Source organism: Drosophila persimilis, unplaced genomic scaffold (genome assembly GCF_003286085.1).
Source record: "Drosophila persimilis strain 14011-0111.01,24,50 unplaced genomic scaffold, DperRS2 tig00000000-arrow-pilon, whole genome shotgun sequence".
NCBI lineage: Eukaryota > Metazoa > Arthropoda > Insecta > Diptera > Drosophilidae > Drosophila > Drosophila persimilis.
This window is the reverse complement of record NW_020825288.1, coordinates 22,634,622-22,657,894: the sequence shown is the minus strand read 5'-3', so window position 1 is coordinate 22,657,894 and position 23,273 is coordinate 22,634,622. Positions and strand designations below refer to the sequence as shown.

At 40.1% G+C, this 23,273-nt stretch overlaps 1 protein-coding gene and 1 long non-coding RNA gene across 4 annotated transcripts in view; one reads left to right on the top strand and one right to left on the bottom strand.

Annotated features, from left to right (window-relative positions):
- Positions 1-23,273, top strand: part of LOC6591546 — a 39,724-nt gene that overhangs the window by 12,926 nt on the left and 3,525 nt on the right. For 2 of the 3 annotated variants that reach the window (XM_026995370.1, XM_026995369.1), the window contains exon 2: positions 6,636-6,687. The exons of the other annotated variant lie outside the window; for it this stretch is intronic. The gene's annotated coding sequence lies outside the window, so the exon portion shown is untranslated. The remainder of the gene's footprint in view (positions 1-6,635; positions 6,688-23,273) is intronic. 3 annotated transcript variants of the gene reach the window in all.
- LOC113567450 lies at positions 20,275-21,699 on the bottom strand. The gene is made up of 2 exons (XR_003409446.1): positions 21,537-21,699; positions 20,275-20,563 (listed from the first exon to the last, which is right to left on the bottom strand). It is a non-coding gene; the product is annotated as an uncharacterized LOC113567450 (long non-coding RNA).

The window sequence follows — 23,273 nt, the reverse complement described above, 5'->3', positions numbered from 1 at the left end:
TAACAAGAAGTATCTGGATTTTTCCTGCCTGCCTAGCTTTTAAATATAAAGAAACAAAACGTTTATTCTTGACTTGTTTTGCCGGAAAGAGAGGCGGGTCTTGGTTTGACAATTAACAGAAACTGCGTGGGTTCTTACAGAAGTGCCACATGCCACATTTGGTGGCTACAAATGTAAAGCCGTAGGTGTTCATAGATGGATCCTGCGGGAGACTATAGTTTCTCGAGTTGAATAAATCCAAGCCCCTATCAAAAAAATCTACAAATTTGTATCTTTGGAAACCATTCGATCTATATCGTTTATTTTGTATCTTTTGTTCTCTTTGCCATTTGCATAGTAAAATAATTTCATAAGAAATTCATTCATTCATTCGGTCGTTGGTTTGTTCATTCATTCATACGAACGCCTCCGCAGATTCCCCCATTGACTGCCACCCACTCAAACATATATGTATCTGTAGATACTGTCGTTTCTGTTTCTGTTTTTGCTTCAGTATTTTGTATGGTATTCTGCCGCCAGTAGTTCAGTTCCCTCTGGTCTCGGGCTCCCTGCCCTCTCTCTGGGGTCTGGTCATTGAAGTCACTTAAACTTGACCTTTATTTTCATTTATTGCTTATTACTGCACGTTGTGTGGCTTTGTATTCTGTTGTGTATAGTCTTTGTATTGTATTCTCCTTCTGTCTCTCTCTCTCTGAATGGGCGCCACCCACTTGCACTTTGCATGGGCTTTTGTAGGGATCAGAGGCGTAGGCTGGAAATCAGGCAGGGGATGAAATATCTGTCACAGTGTGGCTTAGCAGCAGGGAGGTGCCCAAGCATATTGTTTTCCTAGGAAACGTCATATAGAGCTCTCAAATATACAAAATCGATCTACAGCTGCAGCGGCAGGTTTCTGCTACAATGAAATCCAATAGCCGACTACACCTTTGAGCAGAACCCACATACAATGTATCTATCTATCTATCTATCTATCTACTGCCTCGGCACAGTCTCTGGCATGTTCTGTTCTGGTAATTTCCTCGTCATTATTGCGCAAACCGAACCGAACCGAGCCAAACTACGAGTATTACTAAATATTAGCATGGGGGGGAAATTAATATCTCTCTTTCTCCCTCCCCCTCCCTCTCTCTCTCCCTCTGGCAATGTGGCGGGATCTGTTTGTTCGGTTATTACTCATTAAATATGCATCAGAATGGAATACAGAATTGCGCATAAATCACAGACCTGGGATGGGCCTTAGCTGTGGCTTTTCTTTCTTTCTTTTCACTTTGATATACGATCTCTCCGGTGTATGATGATATATGAGCTGGCTATTAGTTTAGTTCTTAAATGAATCATCTGCTGTTGGGTGTTGGAAAATTTACTATTGTCTTTCGACTGGCATCGATGAAATCCCACAGAACAGAAGAGTTGTCTGTCTCGAAGAACTCAAAGAATGGGGAAGCATGCCATAAAAATTCCAATACCAACTTGAATTTAATGTCGGTTTTTTTTTTGGGTGTTTTGTTTGGCTTATTTGTTTCCTAAACTAAGCGTTAAAACATTAAAACTACCAGTTAACTCGAGTGTCTAGACAGCTGAGGAGGAGGAGGGGGAGGAGGAGGAGTTCTAAAAATCAGTTTGGAAAACCAGTTTTCAAATTAACACAAAATGAGGCTTAGAAGAGGGATTTCGGAAAACAAAAACCATGCATTCTTTGATCGGATGGAAATGGAATTTATTTTGAATGCACATTGAGGGAGGGATATTTTTTGGGACTGGTTTTCAAGAGAGCGGTCTTTCTTCTCACCTTTTTGATGTTGGTAGCCGACAGAGTGGTAGGAGTCTGTCGCGTCTATGAGAATTTGATTTCTTATAATCAGATTCATGGAATTTGTGTGTGTTTTTAGGCGCGGCTTTGCCTCAGTGGAATGATCAATCAAGTGCAGCATCGGAGAGCCAGAGTCGGATACAGATTCAAATACAGAGTCGGAGGCACAGGCACGGGCAGATGAATACCTAATGAGTATGGGTTGACTCTTACACTCACACACAGGCGTACAGGCCCGTACCACTCAAACTGGTTTAATTGATTCAAATGATGTTCATGATGATGATGTTGAATGAATGACGTTTGTCTATCTGTCTGTCTATTCCAGCTTAGGCTTCAGCATCGGGGCTTCAGGTTTTGTTTGTGGCTTTTATACGGATTTCAGTAATATGTAAATCGATGCATGACAATCCACAAAACTTCCCCTCTCGGTAGCCCCTGGACACCATCCTCAGATCAAAATATATATATATATACAAATAAGAGACAATGCTCTGCAGTGGAGTGCCTCGACAATGAGGCTACTCATGGGGCGTCATTGAAATTAAGAACTACAGGAAAATCTAGTAGGAAATCTGGAAAAAGGAGAGTAGGAGAGTGAGGCTGCAATCGGAATGATATGTGGAATAAAGGTCCAATTCTTCAGATGTCTGCGGAGCAGAAAGACCTGTGTGGAAGGGACTCTTTCTCTCCATGAATACATCACACCCTTGATTTCTGCAAGTACTGGGTATCTGGAAAAATCACATGCAACAGTTGGATGTTGTTTGTTTTTGTTTCTGTGTTTTTCTGTTGTTGGTGGCGTGTCATGCAACGTTTTGTGCTCACCCTTTTATGGCTGCAATTGTGTATTTGTATTTATAATTGTCTCAGATGTAACCGCTCCCATCCTGAGTCTCCCACCCTCCCCCCCGCCCCCCAACCATCGCATTGAGCACTTGTCAGTCAGGGGCATACCCTCCATCGGCATCGAAAATGTACTTTTGATGCTCTACCCAGAAAGGGTATTCAATCAGTGTATGAGTAAATGCATTTTCAACTTTATTATTGTATCGACCATGATCCCATTTCAATATCCAACAAATCTCTAATCGATCTGAGCAGAAACTTATCTTATAAAGATCACTAGAATATTTATGGCTATTGGATGTGAATGATTATAATAAAATTAGTAGCTGCCATTAAATTAGTAGCTATATTTGTTGTTTTCTATTTAGAGAATGTTGTATTCCAAACTTTGTCATATTGGAGCAGTTGGGAACAGTTCTGGCATTAAACTTGGTGAAGACTAGATTTTAATTGTTTTAGACCAGTGTTTCAGGTTGAATGAGGCCTTGATTCGCAGAAAAAGTGTCCCATAAGCGAAAGGACTCAAGCAAGGCACCCCAGAGCTTCTATTGTAGCACTTTCTCAAGGAAAGCCCATCACCTGAAGTCTCTCTTCGTGGTTCTCCCTTCCTATCTCTTCAATTGTGGCACTGATGTGAATAAATATGGTTTTTCATTAAGATATCATGAGTAATGATTAGTAATAAGTGAATTAAATACTATTCCCCATTGAATTGGTGTCTATTTCAGTTGATAAAGATGTCAAACTTACTTGGGGACTACTCTAGACTTTGAAGATAATTTATGAACAACTATTCTCAGCACCTTTGGAAAATTCCAACCCTCATAAGATAAGCAGGTTGGGACTTTGTTTAAAGTGTTCCAGAACTAATTTGAAACGAATCGCGTTCCACTTGAAAAAATAGTTCCCACAGAAACCCCTTGAAAATTCCCACAGTCTTGTGAGGAAGGGTATTCAAGCTTCGTTGCTTCGTTTCCCGTTTGCTTTGTTGTATTTGCATTTGCCTGTTGGATATACACATGTAATACTCGTATTGTTGCGGTCAAAGTTGACTGACAGTTGCCCATGTGAATGTCAATTTGTGGCCAGACCCGGGCCCCTCCGGGCTTGCCCTCTTGGTTGACTCCAGTGTTGTTTTCCATTCAATTATTAAAATTAGCTCGCATTGCTAATTGTTGAAAGATGCAATTAGCCGGCACTGCGTACTCGGACAGAGATAGAAAAAGAAACAGAGACGGCGATGGCGACAGATATGAAGATACAGATAGCTGGGGATCGGGCGGTGTAAGGTTCGTAACCTGAAAGGTTGGGATATGCCCAGACTTTTGTCTCTCAATAGAGCTCTGGCTGCAGGTAGAGAGATTCTTTGTTGTGTGGCGATAAGTACGATAGAAGACGAACCCACCCTCATAATTCGTGGACGGAAGTCGGGGTCTGTCTGGCTCATAAATACCTAATCTTTATGGAGTTGGGAATCAAAGAACTTGACTTGTTTATGCTTCCTTTCGCTCCCACCTGACTCCGGCCACTAATTACTTGGACATTCCTTCGGACAAGATCCAGGATAAGCAGACAAATCCTTAAGTCCAAAGAGCATTCAAATGCTAGAGGCAGACCACAGACGGAACCAACCGCAGGGGAACCTCCTGCCACAGGTAGAAACCACTAAATAAAATCATTAAAAATAATGAACGCACTTCCGTTGCAATTGTCGGGGGTCTTAGAACTTTACACAACATTAAAATGAGGCAGCCCCTGCTGGGGAATGCCGCACAAATTAAAAGGTAGAAGAGGCCTGATCCAAAACCGATCCCCAACTCGTTGTCGGACTCGTTGTTCGGGTGTCGTGAGTGCAATTACATGTGTAAGAAGGAGAGCGAAACGGAAATAAAGCTCACTCTCTTCCCACCTCCAGACGCTGTAGAGCCCGAGACGTCGTCTGTCGATAAAAAACAAAGGCACTCACTCGCTGGGTTACTTGATTGTGGGGGCTGGACGACACATATAAATTATCAACGATGCAGCCCCAGACCCAGACCGAGACCCAGAGCCGGAGCCAGTGCCAGACCTGCCCAGGCCTGTTCTTTGCTAGTTATGCATACTCGTAGATATTCAGATACAGATACATGGCCTGGAAGGTTGGTCCGGCGATACAGGTACAGCCTACGCCAAAAACGACAAAACTCATCGTTTATGAAATTGGTTTATGGACCCCAAAAACTATTTAATGCTTTATTCGAATCGTGCGAGGAAAGTGTGCAACTAGAACATATTCCAGCCGATGCTGAAGATCTGATAAGACTGGGAAAAGTGGGGAAAAACCTAAGACTACAGGCAATCTTAAATATGCTAAGCCACACTGGAAGAGGGGGAGAAAAATGGTGCCAGCAAGGCCTGAAAGTCCCATACAAAATTCATTTTCGATTTAAATAAATTTCCCAAGATCTAACCTTCATCAAAACTAAATTAATTTTGAGCGTACAAAAAGTTCAATAATATTGATTGATTCGTGATATTACAGCCGCTTTAAGCATTGTTTTAATTTGTAGTAAATAAATAAACAAATAGACTGGGGTCATCCCAATGATTAATTGAAACCAAATTCTTAATTCGAAAATTAATATTTTTTAAACGGAATGTCCGGAAGACCCCATACAGCCCCGGCAGCATGGCTAATCGAAATAATAGTGGGACCACCCTAGGGTGGAACATGTCCAAATTGAATCTACATTCTTTTGGGTAGCATCATTATATTTGACCCACTTTTCGTCACAGTAGTCGTCGTAGGCCTCGGGTGCTCTTCGCGATGTGGCTGGAAGTGTGACACATATCGGATGGCAAAGATCAATTAGCTGTGGAAATGGACCACAACTGGGGCAGAACGTCCCACCGTTCCACCGTCCCACCGTCCGTTCTGTGGCATTAGTTCCACTGCTAAAAGGTGAGCCGGGAATGACTCTTGGAGTGTTTAGACAACTGTTGAAACAGTGGCAAAGTGCGGAATCATGTTTGGGAAGGGGCTTTGCTTTTCAACACGCCGTTTTGTTTTCCTACTACTTTTCTCTCTCCTCTATTTTGGTGCTTTATTAGCCACACTTTTCAGAATTGCTTGGCAAAAAACACAAAAAAAAGAGGCAGGCAAAGAGGGAAACAAGGTCAGGCCCAGAACTTTCCCAAAAAAAAAGAAGACAGCGGCGACAGATACGCAGCAGCCTCAGATGCAGAACAAACAATTAGTCAGGTCTGTGTGTGTCGTCTCCCCGAGCGATTTGTATCTGTTGCCGCGCGCGTTTTTTCACACTGCTCTTTTGGGTTAACGTTAACCCGTTTGCCAGGCCCGGCCGGCCAATTACATTACCCCGCCCCATAAGCCAATCCATCAACATGAATATATCTCTTAAAACAGAACCCAACAATTGCTTGATTCATGACTAAAAAAGAAGTCTGAAAACAGCTGGAGAAAGAGGAAACCGAGCAACAACCTACATAAAGTATCTTTGTATCTTTTGCAGTCTCTCTGTCGCTGTCTCTGTCTGTGTCTGTTTCTGTTTCGGTTTCGGTCTTGTGACGCATCTGTGATCCCCAAGAAATATAAAGAAATACAACTGCAGCTTGAAGTTGTTGGATGCCTCTGTGGATGCCACTTGATTGCTTTTGATTGAGTCTTGTGTTTTTTCTGTGCTTTGCTTCCCCTCCCCCCTCCCATTATTTCCCATTGAGCAAGAGTTTTGATTTCGATTTTCTGTGATTTGATTTGATTTGATTTCGTTTCTTTTCGAGACGATTTTTTGTTTTCATTTTCAATAAATCGCCCCATAATTGCACGCCCCGTGGTGGGGGGATTACCAATCCAGAGGAAAGGTCTAGCCATGTGAAAGCTGCCATCCGCGAGGCGTGTGAAAACTGCTTTTCCGAATTGAATATATTTCACCATGTTCCTCAAATATTTTAATCGTTTTATCTCTCTCTTTTGCAGGCTGCACGCAGCACCCTTCAAAGATTTACTTAAGATTTGTGGAATTCTTCAGGTAACTATAAAACCTACTATTTCCTCAATGACGTGCAGACCTAAACACTCCCTAAAAAAACAACATTGTTGCCTCAGTTTAATGCACGTTCCATCCAGCTGCAGGCTCGGACAAACTATTCATAACTCACGTGCACGCAAACAGTGTTGCATGCCTCACTGCCTCTCTCTCACATTTAGAACCTCAAATCAAATATGGGTCAGTTTCTTGTAGAGTTCGAAGTTGTGTACACAAAGTTGTGTACTTCTTGCATAACTGTCCTATAAATGGGGTATACGGTGATGCGAATGCGGTTTAAACATCATTTAGAATAGCCAGAATGAGCAAAATGTCTTCTAGAATGTCTCTCGATCTCTCTCGCGGAGTAGCTTAGCAACACAGGTCATCTTTGGCAACTTTTCTCTTGGAAAACTAGTATTAATTTAGTATTATTTCGGTAGACAAGAACTTTTACTGCTCTAAGGTTATTCTATATGCTTTTAACTTAATGGTTATAATATTTTGTCTAGTAGTTTTGTTTAGTATTTTGCGTTGTATGTTCTAGTATTTTTTCTAGTATTATGCTTAATATTTTTGTAGTTTTTTTTTCTAGTATTTAGTAGTATTTTTTCTAGTTTTTTGTCTAGTATTTATTATTATTTTTCTACTATTTGGCGGTTATATTCCACTGACTTCTATAGCTGTAAAAAGTATATCCCCACAGAGAAAAAGAGAGGTATTTCTTTTAGTAGTAAAATATTTGCCTACAGAGCACTCTTCTAGTCCATCATTTTACACACTGAATTTTAGTCTTAGTTCTAATTGCCGCTGGTCATACGAGTAGAATAAGCGCGCGGACTAACTGTTGAGCGGCACTTAAATGCTAATTTGCGGATTTGAGTGACCGTTGAGTGCCTTACTGTTCCCGTGAGTGTGTGTTTACTGCCTTCCAGCACTGTGTTTTTGTCTGCGTTTTAATTGCATCGAGAGACCCATTTAAATGTTGGCCCTTTTAGCCCCGATTCTCTCGGTTTTTGCTCTGCCGCATGCCGCATGCCGCATGCCGCGTATCGATGGCCTGCCAGCCTTTCGAAGCAAATTGCAATTCCACGCACAACAAATGAGGTCGCCAGAGATCAACGATCTGTATCTCATTTGGTTTATGTTTCTTTTTTAATCGGTAATCCCGTGTGTAACTGATGTTTTCAACGGGCCAGAAGTAGGCCCATCAGGGCTTCTTTATTACCATTTCTTATTGGTATCTGATTCAGTTGTTAGATTAAATATATAGTCAAAGCATCATAATACGAATGATCCGCCCATACAAACTTTATGGTATCTCCGATGCGTACCAAGGACTCTCTATATTTGAAGGCCCAAAAGATAAGTGGTACCATCAGGACGATCGGTACCACCTCCATATATGAGATCTTGAATTTTTTTTTAGGGATCGTAACGAGCCCGTCGCAGTGTAGCTCAAGGAATACTCCACCTTGCCGAATATACTTTGGGGAAGGGTCCGGAAGAGGATCTCGCACTTTGTTCGCTGGCAAATGCTTTCGAATAATCTCTGGATCAATGGCCCAAACAGGTCGCTTGACATGCACCGATTCTCCTGCTGCCTCCCACCTCAGTTCATCTTCAGATAATTCGCAGATATTATCCATGGCAGATCTGAACAAAAAGAGTGCAATTATAAAAACGAAAATTTTGTTTAAAAAATTCGAAATACTAACAGAAGTATAATTTGTGCTGACTTTGGAGTTGTATTCAAAGAATGAAAGATTTTTCTAGACCTAGTATATACTCGTACATAAGTGACAGTTTGGAAAACAAGAAAACTATCGAGAAACAGCAGATGATCGATGATCGATCCATGATCCATCGATCCGCACTCGAGCATTACGATCTGTAGCTGCAATACTCGACTTTGAACGTTCTTCTTGATCATTTCATTCACTTGGGACTACGATAATCCATAGCATTATGAAATGATATATACTCGAACTCGTTTAAGTATACATCTGAGGTCGTTCGTTCATGCTTGGTTGCCTGCCATCGATCGATCTTCGAAATTGCATTAGAGAGTAGAGAGATATCTCCCGATTTTCAAACAATACGAATTTGTCAACGGAAATGATGAACGGCAACAATTGCCGACATGCAATGAATATAATTTTGTTTAGATCATAAATTTGCGTCATTCTCCTCTGCATTTGCACTCCTCGCATTTTGTATCTCTGAAATTGCGCAATTTCCCCTCTCAAAGTTAAGTATCTCAATTACTGTAGATTTTCATGGGACTTTTCCTACTTCTTAACGTCCAAACTTGTTCCTCTAATCGGCTTAATACGGCAAATCGCTTCAGTAAACACACTGATCATCTCGTAATACGATTATCTGAACTTTGAACTTGAACCAAGCACAAAGTGTTTACAAATTTGAATACATTTTAACTCAAATGTGAATACATTTAGCAATCAATGCGGGAATGACAAAATGTGTATAAATAAATCAATTTCGCAATGTCAGCCGAGTGTTATTCCCCCCTTACCAGAAAGACAAGCTACAATCGAAGGAAAGATATCGTTTATTGTACGTTTGTATCTTTAGAGAACGTGATGTTTGCTCAAAGATTCGTTTATGTTGCAGTTTGTTTTAATTTGCACTGATATTTGATAAATGTTTTGATATAGCTATCAATGTGTAATGGAAAATCTATCCTCTGTTACTGAAGATCTATGTATATATTCGGTCCCCCTCTATTGTCTAAAGATCATTGAATTAGAAAGCACTGCTGATAGTTTGTTTGTTCCACATGCCCAGATATGTATATCTTTCCACTGATCTCGCGATAGAATCATCCACACAGCTGTGGTAAAAGTTTTGCTAATCTCATTCTGTGCCTCGTTTTTGCATCAAACTTTATGTCTCTGGACTCCGGACATGGACATGAACATGGCTTGTCTGAGTGATTTTTTTTTGTTTGGTTTTGGTTTTGGTTTTCAATTTCACTTGAACGATGCGGCACGTAGCCGGAGATACTACTCGCAGACATTTGACACATCACCTGACATGTCAGCCTGGCCTGTCGGTCTTTTGAGCGCAGTGAGAGTTTTTCCAGCGCCAACAAATTCTTTGAGTAAAAGTGAACACACACAGAGAGAGAATTAATCCGAAAACGAGCTCAAGTTCAGCCGACGGCCAACGGCCAGCAGGAGGCAAATTGTTTTGGCACATGCCAAAAATAAAAAGCTGAAACGATTAGAGCCAGACCTGTCTGGATGGCCGAAAAAAGAAGCATTATAAATTCATTAGGCAACAAAAAATCTTTAAAAATCTTTAATAATTATAGTTGGAAACGAGGGGGATCTTTGCTGAATACTCGAATATTTCTTTGTACCTCGCGTGACGCGTTTCGTTTGGTTTTGTTTTTGTTTTGATCTAGCCAAACCACAAAAAACCAGCAGGGCCCCCAGGTGATAAGTTCATTTATCTGCTATACATATTTATTGTTTTTCATCCGACGCGTGCTCCATTGAGTCTTGTGTTAATTTGTAATAATTAATTTGCGAATGGGCAGAAGCTTATAAATTATTATTTTTAACTCCCTTGGACACGACTGGAAATACCTGGGAACAACTGGGAATATCCGGTGTTTTCCCGCTCAACATTCCTGGAAAGTAGCTGGGGAGCAGAGAATTGCAAGCATTTATTTATTGTGGTTAATATTTCTGGGAAAATATAAATGATAATTATGTTCTACGTAAGAAATCTTTATTGGCTTAGATCGGATCAATATCATAGCTCTCCTCTCTCGCACACAATCTCTCTCTCTCTCTCCCAGTGTGACTTAGCAGAAGACGGGGAAATATCATTTCTTGAAAAAGGCGAGAAGAGATTTATCCCAGAGAGATTTAAACTCTAAAAATACCCCGAAAATACCCAGAGATACATAAAAAAAATATTTTAAAGTATAAATTATAATTATAATTAAACAATAAATAAAAATATACAAAAATATAGTGTCGAGTCAAAGTGTGAATCAAACGTTCCAGCTGGTTTAATTTTAAATTCTGGGCACTTTTTATTTTAAAAACATTTCATAAACAAGGTTTAAATTTATTTAAAATACTTTTTTAATTTAATTAGGAAAGAAAGTAATTTACTGATGTGTTGATTAATTAACAGCCATCGTTGATTTATATATACAATATTTATTGTTATTTTTGCATACCTCCTTTTCAATTGATTGCCTTTCGCGTCATCAATTGCCAGCCCAACCATTTTGCTGGCATGTATTCGCTTTCAATCATCGTTGCGCTGGCCGACTGCACAATTACCGCGGCCAAAACGCGGAATGAGGCAACGTTTTGGCATACCTCAAATTGCATTTAACCGAACACGGAAGATGGCACCCCCCGCCCCGCCTCGATGGTTGCGTGTGCCACATGCCACATGCCGATGAGGGAGGTACTGGGTCTGTGTGCCTCCAAAATTGCATTCGCTGGCTGCAGCCTGTCCTGTGGCGGGGGGGTCTATGTATATTTAAACGGGTTAATGTCTGGAACGGAAAAATCTGAAAATAAAACAGAGACGACAACGGATAAGGCCCCTGTTAAAGCCCACTTCATTATTAGCCATTATCTTTGTCATGTCATTTAGTTTAATATCAATGTGCCCTGCACATTGCAATATAATTTCTCCCCCCAACCCCCACCCCCCCGTGCTAAGCGTGTGCCTCTAAAGCCCACGTGTACTTTGAGATATTCCTCAATTTTCTACCGGTATTTTTCCAATTAGAGAATTGCGCACTTTGAGTACGGTTCTGTTCTGTTCTGTTCTGTTATGTTCTGTCGTTGCTTGTGGCATCTGACATGCATGACACTCGCTTGGCCTGCCATTTCATATGTAATTAAGTAATCGAGTAATGGTGGCTAAGCATAAGCTCATTTAATATGATTACCCCTTGGGATCACAGCGGTTAGAACTGCGTAGAAAGACATCTGGATAGACATGCACATTTCTGTAGGTTATTCCAGGAACAATTCAAATTTTTAAAGATTTTCTAAAGGGAATAATTTGATTTGTATTCACAGCCTCAATATTTTTTTTTAGAAATGAAGCTGCGGTTTGCAAATTTATAAATAAATGATGTATTGCTGATATTTTTACACCATTTAAATATATATAAATATTACTTGTTAATTGAATTAAATCTTGGAATATTTCCATTTGCATTTAGGGAGCTTTCCATTCTATAGGGTGGAAAAGCCCCTGTTAAAATTTGTATCAACTCCTTACTTTCGATTGAAACATTTCCACTCATTTGCCATTTAACCGCAGCTCAAAAACTACTCGACCATATCTCGCAGATACGTATGTATATCCATCCATGCATCCATTACTTGCTACAGATCGAAAGATACGTCTGTTTGCTCAATTCGTTAGCTCGTCATGAATGAAATCGACTGACTTGGCTTTTAGCGTAGTGCCGAAAAGTAAATTAGCAGAGAGCCGAGCATAAATCAAAAGCAAGTCACTTAATTTTACTTTAATTCATTTTTACTGTGCCAAGCCATCAATAAATGTTGTTGGTATTTGATTTGGCAATTTTTCCTTCAAGATAATTTCATGCGCATTTGTTTGGTTTGCATTGGGGTTTTTTTTTATTATTATTATTTTTGTTATTGAAATAGGAATTGCAAGTGGAATTTGTAAGCAATTCGAACGTTAATTGAAATTCAATTCAAGTCCACGATGAATCGAAGTAAGTGGAGAGCACCCAGACGCCAGGGTTTTTGCGACAATTGCAATGCAAAAAGATTTTCTACATTTTTCTACTTTTGTGTGAGATGCATATCAATTGTTCAAATTTATAGCAACAGAAATATGTGTATATATAGTAAAGAAATAATAGAACTCGGGCTGTACTAGCTGTTAAGCTACTCTGAGAGAGAGAGAGTCATCGTTTTCTGTACGGCTTTGGCTTTGGAGAGGCTTACTTCACATCTTCTTGAATAACCCTGTATTCTCTGACTTTTAGTAGAATTTATTAAACGATTATTAAAGATTTTTTGATCAACTTGTTCCCCTTTTCTTTTGAAAGAAAGAAGGGCTTATGTTGAACTTCTTTCGCATCAGATGCCCCATCAATCAGGGGTCCCAAAAATCAACCAAAACGAAGACAAAAATATCCAAAGAACCCTTCAGCAGAGGCCAAGATGCGGCTTGCCAGATGAATGCATTTATTAGCAGCCGTCCTTCTAGATCCGAAAAGATCAGATCGAAACGGAATGGACCCCAATCCGAACAAAAAAGCCCCAAATGTAACATTTTTGTTTTTTTTTTTTTGGCAGTTGGCTGGACACTGAAAAAATTAAAATAAAACTAAAAAAAATATCGGTATGGAGTTGGAGTTTTTTTGCAAGCAAAAATTTTCTCACGTAACAAGTACAACAGGCCCCAGACCCCCAGACACGGAGCTGCGGGAAAAACTGAGCAAACTGAAAAGCAGAAAACCAGAGACTAGAGACTAGAGACCACAGACCGGGCCAAGTAAATTGCTTGTGTGTTGGCCAATTTTTTGGCGTCTGCGCAATCCATAAGAGGGCATTAAAGTGGTGCTGCTGGTGCTGGCTGCTGTTGGCCGATTCTAAATATCAGGCAAGGCGATTGCAAGTAGCAACAACAACAACAACAACCTTGGCTAATGGCCAGTCAACGGCAACTGACACAGGCGATATCATGCACCCCGTCTTGGAGGGGGGGCGGGGGGCCCAAAAGCTCAAGTTAATGGCTCACTGACTGGCCTTTCCATTGCATATTCCTCGTCCGCCTCTTCAAACTCTGCTGCAGCATGTGTGCCTGCCTGGCTGCCTGCAATTTGCTGGCCCAAAACTATGACTAAGCCCTGCTTATCTTGGCCAAGAATTTGACTCTTGCTCTTTTCGCTGGCTCCGCGAGTACTCGCATAAAGTATCGGAATTTGAGTGGAAAATTTTCACACGAAATTCAACAAATGTTCGTTAATTGCTTGACAAAATAAACGAATAAACGAGCCAAGCAAACAGGGGGACAAGAATTGGCACTGGTCGAGAGATCTCTTTGATATATCAAATTATCATTTTGCACCATCACGATGATCGCTTTGGGGCCGCCTCACAAAAAACACTTGTCTATCACTTGTCCGTCGCGCAAAGGGTGTCAACGAAACACCTCTAGAAAATGTATTCACTCCACTGTTTCCGACCATAATCCCATAGAGCTGGAGGAGAGACGACAAATTGCAAGAATAAAGTACAGCTTTGTTGGAATATTCCTCAGACCAGCGGTGGTCGGTTTTGTTTTTGCATTCTCGGCACCGAGTCGCAGCTGTCTTTTAATGTAATATAAAGAGGGAACTCTTTAGAGAACTGTGTAGCCATTAGACCAAACTAATTAAAAATTGAATCTGTATATAATTTTCAATGATATGAGTCTCAATAAAAAAGTGTATAACGAAAACAAGACTTGATTTCAGGCGAGGAACTATCATAGACGACACGTGTATTTTGTTTACCACCGCTGTTTTATGCTGTATCCAATCACGGTATAAACTTTGATTCCAAAGTCTGTTTTAAAGCATTGGAAAACTTTGATCAACCCAAAAGTTTCCTATACGCCTTTTACGATAGCCCCACAAATAAATTAAAACAACGGAAAGGTATACCAATATTGTAATAAAATCATTAACGAGTCATCAATGTGGATCGATCGATCGCCAGCTGCCGTGACTAAATGGGGATACTCCCAAATACCGAAAACAAAACCAGAAATATGATAAGAGTTTATAAGTTCAATTGAATAGATTAGAGGAGTTCCACGAGTAGATATGATAGGGCTTCTCCCAGCAAACAGAGATGGGAATTTATGCCATCCACGAATGGCTGGAATAATCATTGGGAATTCTGGATAATTCAAACTGTGACCAAAATGTGTGTTCCACTCCACAGTCCTCATTTGTGCACAGCCATGTCTCAAGTCAGGCACATATGTACTTGTACGTAAAATAATAATAATAATGATGACAACCCTTTGGCTTTAGCCATGAAGTCATCTCCCGTCGCCCATCGAGACACCACCTCAGGGAATTTGTGTACAACGCCATATTCCATATTCGTATGAGACACGACATACGATTGGATCACAGATTCTTTCACTAATTGTTGTTTACAAAAAACTGACCATTCCCATTGCCATTGCCGTTTCCAGCCATTCTCTGGATACATTTGCTGGCTATTTATTTTCACTTTCCGCCTGTTGGAGATACAGAGAGAGAGAGATGGAGAGGATTGTTGATGATAACCAGCCCAACCTGTCCCGTGTAATCGTTAGCTTTTTTAATGGGGTTCGGTTCGGTTCTAACAGAATCAAGAATTCGATTTAATCGAATCGCAGCTGGTGGCTCCACACTGGGGATCTACAATACCTGTTCAAAACCTGTGCTTCGTTATTCAATCAAATATTATTAATCGATGATGCACACGCTAAGGCTTAGGCACAGGCTTAGGCTCTTCCCACCTGATAATTATATTTTGAATTTGATTAATTTTTGACCAGGCTGCATTTTTCCTTAATTTTTGTTTGTGGTATTTTCTAGTTTAAATTCGTTTTTTGCTGCTTCTGCTTCTGCTGTTAGCATTGATGTGATAATAAATAAAACTGAAATCGTGTTTGAACGTTCTTGAGTTCCTTTTATTTATGGCATTCATCATTAGACGCCAGCATGATTTGAATGAATAAATAGAGGCCCAGAACCCCGTAGCCTGTGGCTGGGACTGTGACTGCGACTGTGACTGGGACTGGGACTGTGACTGGGTGTGAATAATAAGGAGGGAGTGTGCGACTCCTCCTCCCCATCCCGAGTGACTGGGGTACTTAAGTGGCAATGCTTTGTGTTGTGTCCAGCAGTAGTTCCGCGTTGGAATCGATCCATTCGAAATGCTATACTAAAACATTGCCTAACCATCGGAGGGGATTAAAAATACGTATTACATTGGCGGAGAAACTCTCTCCTCCTCTCTCTCTCTCTCTGTTTCTCTCTAAGCCGATCCGATAATTGTAATTCCTGAGCTCCAACTTTTACCGCCTCGGGCTGCACTCGACAGCAGATAAGATTGCAAACAAAATTAATTAAAAATATCAAAAGTAGACAACGGCCAAGGCAAAAGCAACATCAAATCAAACTACAAAATAAAACTCGAAATTCAATTATGAACAATGCCTGGATGTTGCAGCCATGCAACAAAATGTCAAATGGTCAAATCAAAGTGGTTGTAAAACTGTCGAGGGGCTTACGAGGGGCCTCCAGGATTCACTGACTCACGGCCCCACAGGAAATGATTCATTTGTGGGGTTGGACAAAAGAAGCTGACAGAAATGTATCCCAAAAGGGATGGCAATCTGTATCGGTAGTTCTGGGAAATCTTTAACAGAATTCTGGATGTCTTTAAAAACAGTTTACATCAATCTTCTATCTATCTTTAAGGGAGGTTCTGTTAAACCAAGATCTGTGAAATAGTAGAAGAAAGTATTACCTCTCTAATTCTTCTTAAGCTCCATAGATCTAAGCCCAGAGCTACTCGAATAGGGTAACGTACACTCTGTAAATGATATTTTGCAATCCCAAGTAGAGAAATTGTTTTGTTTTTTTTTTATGAAGCCACAAGACGAGTGCCAGTACCATCTGGCGGGGCAATATATCAGCTGGACTACAAGCTGTGAATACAAATGGTTGCCAAACTGTACAACTACGAGTACGAGTACGAGTACGAGTATTGCGGCAACAGAGAGGCATCATTGCAATGCAGTTGTTATGGCTATACCCTAGGGTATAGAGAGGGTATTTCTATTTCGAAATGCACAAAAGATACCCGAGGAGACAGTCTGTTATTCTCCCCCAACTTTCAGCTTTGATAAGATCAAATCACTATATAATATGGACCAATGGATCTGCCAGGGTATCCATTGTTTCGACGCCTAGAAACACACACACATTAGGCATCATTTTGCCGGAGCTTTTAGCATGTTTTTCATTTCAGCCATTGCTCAATTAACCCGCTTAGACGGCATTTTTTTCTATTAACCAATAAATTGTTGGGGCCCAGCAAGGGGGAGACGAAGATGACAAACCATTTACATGGCACGCCCACAAGTGCCCCATTGTGACGTTGGGACTGGCGGCAAAATACCGAAAAACACTCGGCGACAAATTTATATGGGAACTACGAGTGTTTCTGCGCATTTCTCAGCTATGTGCATAGCTCTAATCTCTAATAATAATTAGAAAAAAAGATCTCCGCAGAGCTTAACTTTCTCCCAGCGACACATTCGCGTAGAGGCCGCGAGGCACTTTAATTAAAAAATTGCCCATGCATAAATATTTGCCTGGTCTTTGGTAGATAATTCTCCACAGATCTTTATTGTTTGTCTTCTTAAAAGGTTTTTGTTTTGCATTTTGCTAAACAAACAAATATGAATACGCATAAATTATAGCTGAGAATTCGATGTATTCGAGGGGATCCAGTTAATCCAGTTGTATTTAGCAGTGAATATGATTTATTAAAACATAAATGGAAAACAGAACTCGACTGTGCAGATCATGGTGCTGTAACCACGAATGGCCAGTACTATCTCACGATCCTCTGTCATAGCCGTTTTTATAAGAGGTATTACAAAGCACAGGGTGTGGATAATCCTTCTGGCATAATCCAAGATAAGTCCACGAGCCCATCAAACGAGAATTTTGATGGTAAATGATCTGTGGATCGTACTGGAACTGTTCATCGGGCTTTGGGTATTTGTAGTACTCTGGCGATATATTTTACTGGACTTGAGCAAAAACATAAACGAAATATTTAAAATACAATATAAATTGTAAACAAAATGATGTCAAGGCATTCACTTTCAAAAAGAGCCAAGAAATTATAATACAAAACAAAATGTATGAAAGGTGTTCTCTTTTTTTTTTAGAAGAACGAAGTTCCAATACACTACTGCTCTTGAATAGGCGAACTGTAAAGGGTTATGAATCATGTAATCCTACTACTAATAAGCTCAAAGCCTGTGACACATAATTTCTAGAAAGTTTTGTACCCTCATGGAATGGTAATACGATTTTGAATCAATATATGCCTCCGATATTAGCCCTTGAATCTTTGGATATACGATTAGTAGATAGAATTACTGAATACCTTATAGTATGGATATGATTTCCCCGCTTAAACGTTATGCTCTCTCTCTCTCCCAGTGTAGCTTAGTAGTAAGAATTGCCATGGCTGATGGGACCAAAGGGTGTACCCTCTGAAAAGAGTATGAAAAAGAGAATTACGCAGGCATACAAAATATATATATATATAGTATATACTCGTACATATATATAATTTGTAAAACAAAAAACCTGCTGCGGCTACTTCAACTCAATTAACCCACCAACAGCAGCCGCAGCATTGTGTTGGATCAACTTTTGAGCTCCCATTAAGGCTCCCCTGTCGCTGTCGCAGCACACCCTTCCCCGCAGCCCCTGACCTCATTAAACCGAAACATAGTACTCTCGTAAATCTTCCTGGACCTCTCTGACGTCCGGCCGACACTATAACAAATATTTGCCATGATATTATTTCACTCCACGTTTTGTTCTTTCTGCCAAAAATTGTTTCTGCTTTGTTTTTTATGGGACAATTTGCTTTATTTCGGTCTATAAAAAGAAATTAAAGCAAATTGCGGGGTTTTTTTTCGTTAACACTATTAATTGTTAATGTCTGGGGATTAGGTAAGGAGAATTCAAGTGAATTTTGGCACAGCGCAAATAAAAGTAAAAGAAAAGACAAGCCAAAAACCAAAACCAAAAGCCAATGTCATTTATTTCTTTGTTTTGTGATGAGAACTGAATTTTAAGTTACGGAGTTACGGCTGAAGGTTACGTACGGGAGGAGATAATCTTAATAGATTGTACATGTGCGATACCATAGGGGTACAATTATATGAATAACACGGTCTAAAACATTCGATTAAAGTGGGGGGGAAGTGTAAGCTTCTTACAGAAGTGGAGACGAAGGATATAAAGGAACTCTTAGCAGTAAAGAGTGGAGGGCACACAACATCTCTATCCATCTCTGGGTCTAACCCAGGCAGACTCCTGAGAAATCATTTAAAAACAACTAAAGTCAACAAACGATTTCTACATAAACGCCTTCGAAAAGGGATTTGTACGACTGTAGGTGGTAAAACCTAAGAAGATTAAGCAGTTGTAATACTCTGAATTTCCCATTCAGCTACCTGCAAGGGAACACAGCACCACACATTCCCACGTTACTCAAAAGGTATTCGGGAAAAGGGCTGCCAAATGTGTGCCTAATCTTTGCCACCACAAAACCCCGCACTTGATTTCTCTCTCTAACGAACGACAATAATAATAATAATAATAACAATAATGGTAATGCTAATGATGCTGCTGGGGTTCTGGCTGGGCTCCTTTTGAGGTGTGGTGTGGTGTGTCTGTTTGCCAATCACTTCCATACAAATTTATGGCATACATTATAGTTTATTCAATCATTCAATTAAATGCATTCCAATGCGTTCGCACGTTGACTTCCTTTGCGCCTTACTCTCTTTGCAACTCCTCTGTGTCTCGCCCGATCTCTACTCCGAGTGGGGCACATGACACACATGCCCAAAAAAACAACAAACAAACAAACAAAAAGTATACGTACTCGTACGAATACGAATTGCGAAACTGTTTAATTTAGTTGCGAGTCACTTTTTTTCGTATTTATTTTGAGACATTCTTTAGAGCCGCCGCGGCGGGCCTTGTCTGGGGTCCGAAGCTCTGAAGCTGAGGCTGCGGCTGCGGCTGAGCCCCCAATCAGAATTTACGATTTACGATTTATTTAACCTGACACTGGCAGCCACACACCGAGCCAGACTTAGAGCTACAGCTAGAGCCATGGCTAAATTGATATTTCTCTGCTCTTTTGAGTAAACATTAGAATCAACTTTTTCGAAATTTGCTGTTGACACAGTTTATGCCCAGGCAATCGGCCGCCTGCACCTGAGTATCTCTGTATCTTTGTATCTCTGCGGGTCCCTGAGCGAGCGCCGCTAAGAGCCAGGTCTTAACAATAATAAATTGCATTCTCAGATGCCTGGCCGGGTCTGGCCGGGCCTGGCCTGGCCTCTATTGAGAACTCTCGAGTGGCTCGAGTGTTTTCAATCTAAACAAATAACTTGGTTGTGGTTTTTGCATTTTAAGCAGCCTGGGAACACACACACTGGAGCTCTCTGGAACCCAAATTTAGCTGTTAACAAGCTACAAATATGAACAGAAAATGCTTAAAAATATACACTTTTGATAAATGACTTGGCAGTTTGTCTCCCCAGCCAAAGCTGGACAAAAGATTGCCCGAAACAGAAACAGAAATAGAAACATCCGTATAATATAAGTTGAAAGCGTTTACCATTATTATATGATATGATGATCAATCAAGTGGTAGCATTTCGAAAAAAGTAGCTAAAAATGTGCACAAATCAAATGCTGACATAAGTAAAAGTCTTTGTTAATGATTGGCATCTGTTTCGATCATTAAATAGTATTTATTGAAACGCGATAAAGTTCTCCAGCAGCGCGAAAGGAAGTTGTTAAATTTCTCTCTCTTTCGTCTTTTTTCAGACCCTTGGGCGCTCTGAAACGCTCCTGGCGTGATTTGATTAAAATTTTGCACACAAAACTGTCGTCCACATGGCAAACACTTCCTCATTACGCCTTTTGCATTTTGCGCTCATTTTTGTATGAAAAGTACAGTGGAGCGTCTGTTAGGAGGAAAAATTCGACTTGGAGAGTCTTTGAGCTGGGGAAAATCTGTAAAAAAAATGCTACTATTAAATTTGTATAAATATCTGAACTTACTTTTCAAGCTAGTGGATAATGGATAGTTCATTCTTAATGGAAATTATCCATCAAAGGGGGATCCATCATTAGGGATCTTTTAGTTTTTATGAATCATTACAATTATAAAGAATTTTGATTCTATCAGAGGTCTATCCCTCTAAGAGCTTTACTTCCGATTATAATAGCTATTCCCAATCTATAGCTCATCTTTCACATCTTTCTTAAATAAATCTTGATTTTTATAGAAGTTCGAACTATAGACGTTTGACTGTCTATTTATTTTGTATACCCTTTTTTTTCGTTAATTTAATGTGAGTTGAGGTTTTTAAAATGCGCGCTCACGCCCTGTACAAAACTTTGCAATTATGGACAGCCGGGGGGAAGTAGAATACAAAAAAGGTGGAAGAAAACCGAGGAAAAGGCATAAATGATAATGGCTGGGCTGAGGAATGAGGTAGGGCAGGGCAGGGCAGTGCAGGGCAGGGCAGGGCTCCATACAAAACAATTATTTAGTTTTTGTTTTTTGTTTAAATTTTCTTACAAATTCAGCGCGCTTTCTTTGCCTTCTTTTTTCATCACGATGGTGATCATGGTGTGGAGAAAACGAAAACGAAAACGAAGACGACAGCGACAGCCGCCGATGTCAATGGCCCCAAGGGATGGGAATGGGATGGGTGGGATACCAACTACTGGGCTTTCTCATATATGTGTGTGTGTGCGACGAGTGTATCTATGAATGGAGATGGCAACCGCCCGCATACGTTGACATTTACATAGTACAACAAAGCATAAATGGATGTTGTGGTCGATGTCGAAGTCGAAGTCCCCATCGAAGACGAAGACTCGAAACAGCAAAAAAAGTGAAAGCCAGCTACTTTATTGACTCCCCAAAGACACCTGCAGACACTCAAGGTCATTGCATAGAGAGAAACAACACACATACCCATACTTTTATTACTAATGATATGGCCATAGACCTGCCTTTTGTCCGAGCCCGAAGTTGAGGCTGAGGCTGAGAGCCGAGGCTTTTATCGGGTATCAACTTCCTATGGAATTGGCTCTTTTATGCCGCTGCTGCAATTGCTAGCCAGCTAGCCAGTCAGCCATAAATTACCATAAATTCCAAGCCTTAATATTTATATTTCTAAATCACGAGCACGATTTCTTTTCAGCTTTATAGTTGGTCGTAAAAATCAGAGTATATCACACGAAAACAGAACAGAAAATTGCGAACATGATTAGATAACCCACAGAGCCACACAGCCACACAGCCACAGGTAGCAGGCCCCTCCGATCAGATTTAGATTAGACCTAGACCACCGTATCCGTAACACACAATGATAGGCATGACCGTGTAGAATGGTGCCAGAAGCTAGTGTTTCCAATTGAAGATAGACCCCAGTACAAATATGATTAAGTGGTTCAAGTGCAAATCAAATCAAAACGGCTGGAGGATACGACTAGAGGATACCTAAACTATAATGTTTATGAATATGTATAGTCAAAGGAGAAATTTGGCAACAGTTTAACATAAACAACGCCCTTATCGGCGAGACTGTTGTCGAGCAGCGATGTGTTTTGTGTGTCTTTCAGGTGTGGTTTTTTATAAGATAAAATCTTGGAGAAATTGGGTAATAGAGGCAAGAACTAACGACTATCTAGAAGTTTCGGCAGACCTCTGAAAAATACCGATATGCCCTGGCCTCTCTACAAATTTGGTAGCTACAAAAATTACCTTCCAGAGATCTCAGTTCTAGCCACAGTGTCGCACACACAGAAGTGTATTTTCGCCGAGCCCCATTCTCGTGTTAGTCCACAGACAATTACAGGCACTGGTATTCGCAGGTATATTCCATATAGAAAATGCAAACCAAACATCTGCCTTTGTTGTTCCATAATTTGCGACACTTAAGCAGGGTCTTTCAGGCGTTTAAATCACTCTCGGATACTCGTAGTGGTTGCATCCTTAACTAGCTGTTTATCAAACAATTTGCTATCTGAATAATGCGAAAAACTTGGTAGTACTTACGTGCCCCTGGCAAAGTCGTGTGGCAAAAAAAAAAGTTAATTATAATAGCGAAAAATATTTGCATATTGTAAGATGCTGTGAGAAAAAAAACACAGCAAAATACAGAAGACAGAAGACTGTTTACAGCTGCCGGAGAAGGAGTGTTAATTATGCGGTAATTTATTATTACAATCGCGGTTGACACTCGCCTTTCGGTGCAAGTACTTGCCAAATCTTCAAATTGGGTGTGAATTGGTGCCTAATGAGGAGTGAAAGTGTGTGTTCGCCTTTTACCTTTAAATTGTGTGAACAAAATGAGAGTTACAACACCTAATTGGGTAATTAATTTTAATATATTTATATTCTATTGGAGTTCCCTTTATTTTAATTTCCTTTTTGAAAGTATGAATAGTAGATCTTTTTTTTATGTTGAAAATTTGTATTTTATTTTAAACAAGTTTACTGCTACCTTTCGGGGCAACTTAAGAAGACCGGCACTCTTCGGAAGACCGTTTTTGGCTAAAAAAATATTTAAATTGCAATTTTAAAAATTAAGAAATTGTGTGTTTATTTTTTAAAATTTATTTTAATACAAATAATAATCATTTTAAAATTGTATTTCAAAGATTAAAAATTGAATTTTTATTTCAATTTTTATCATAAAAGCTAAAA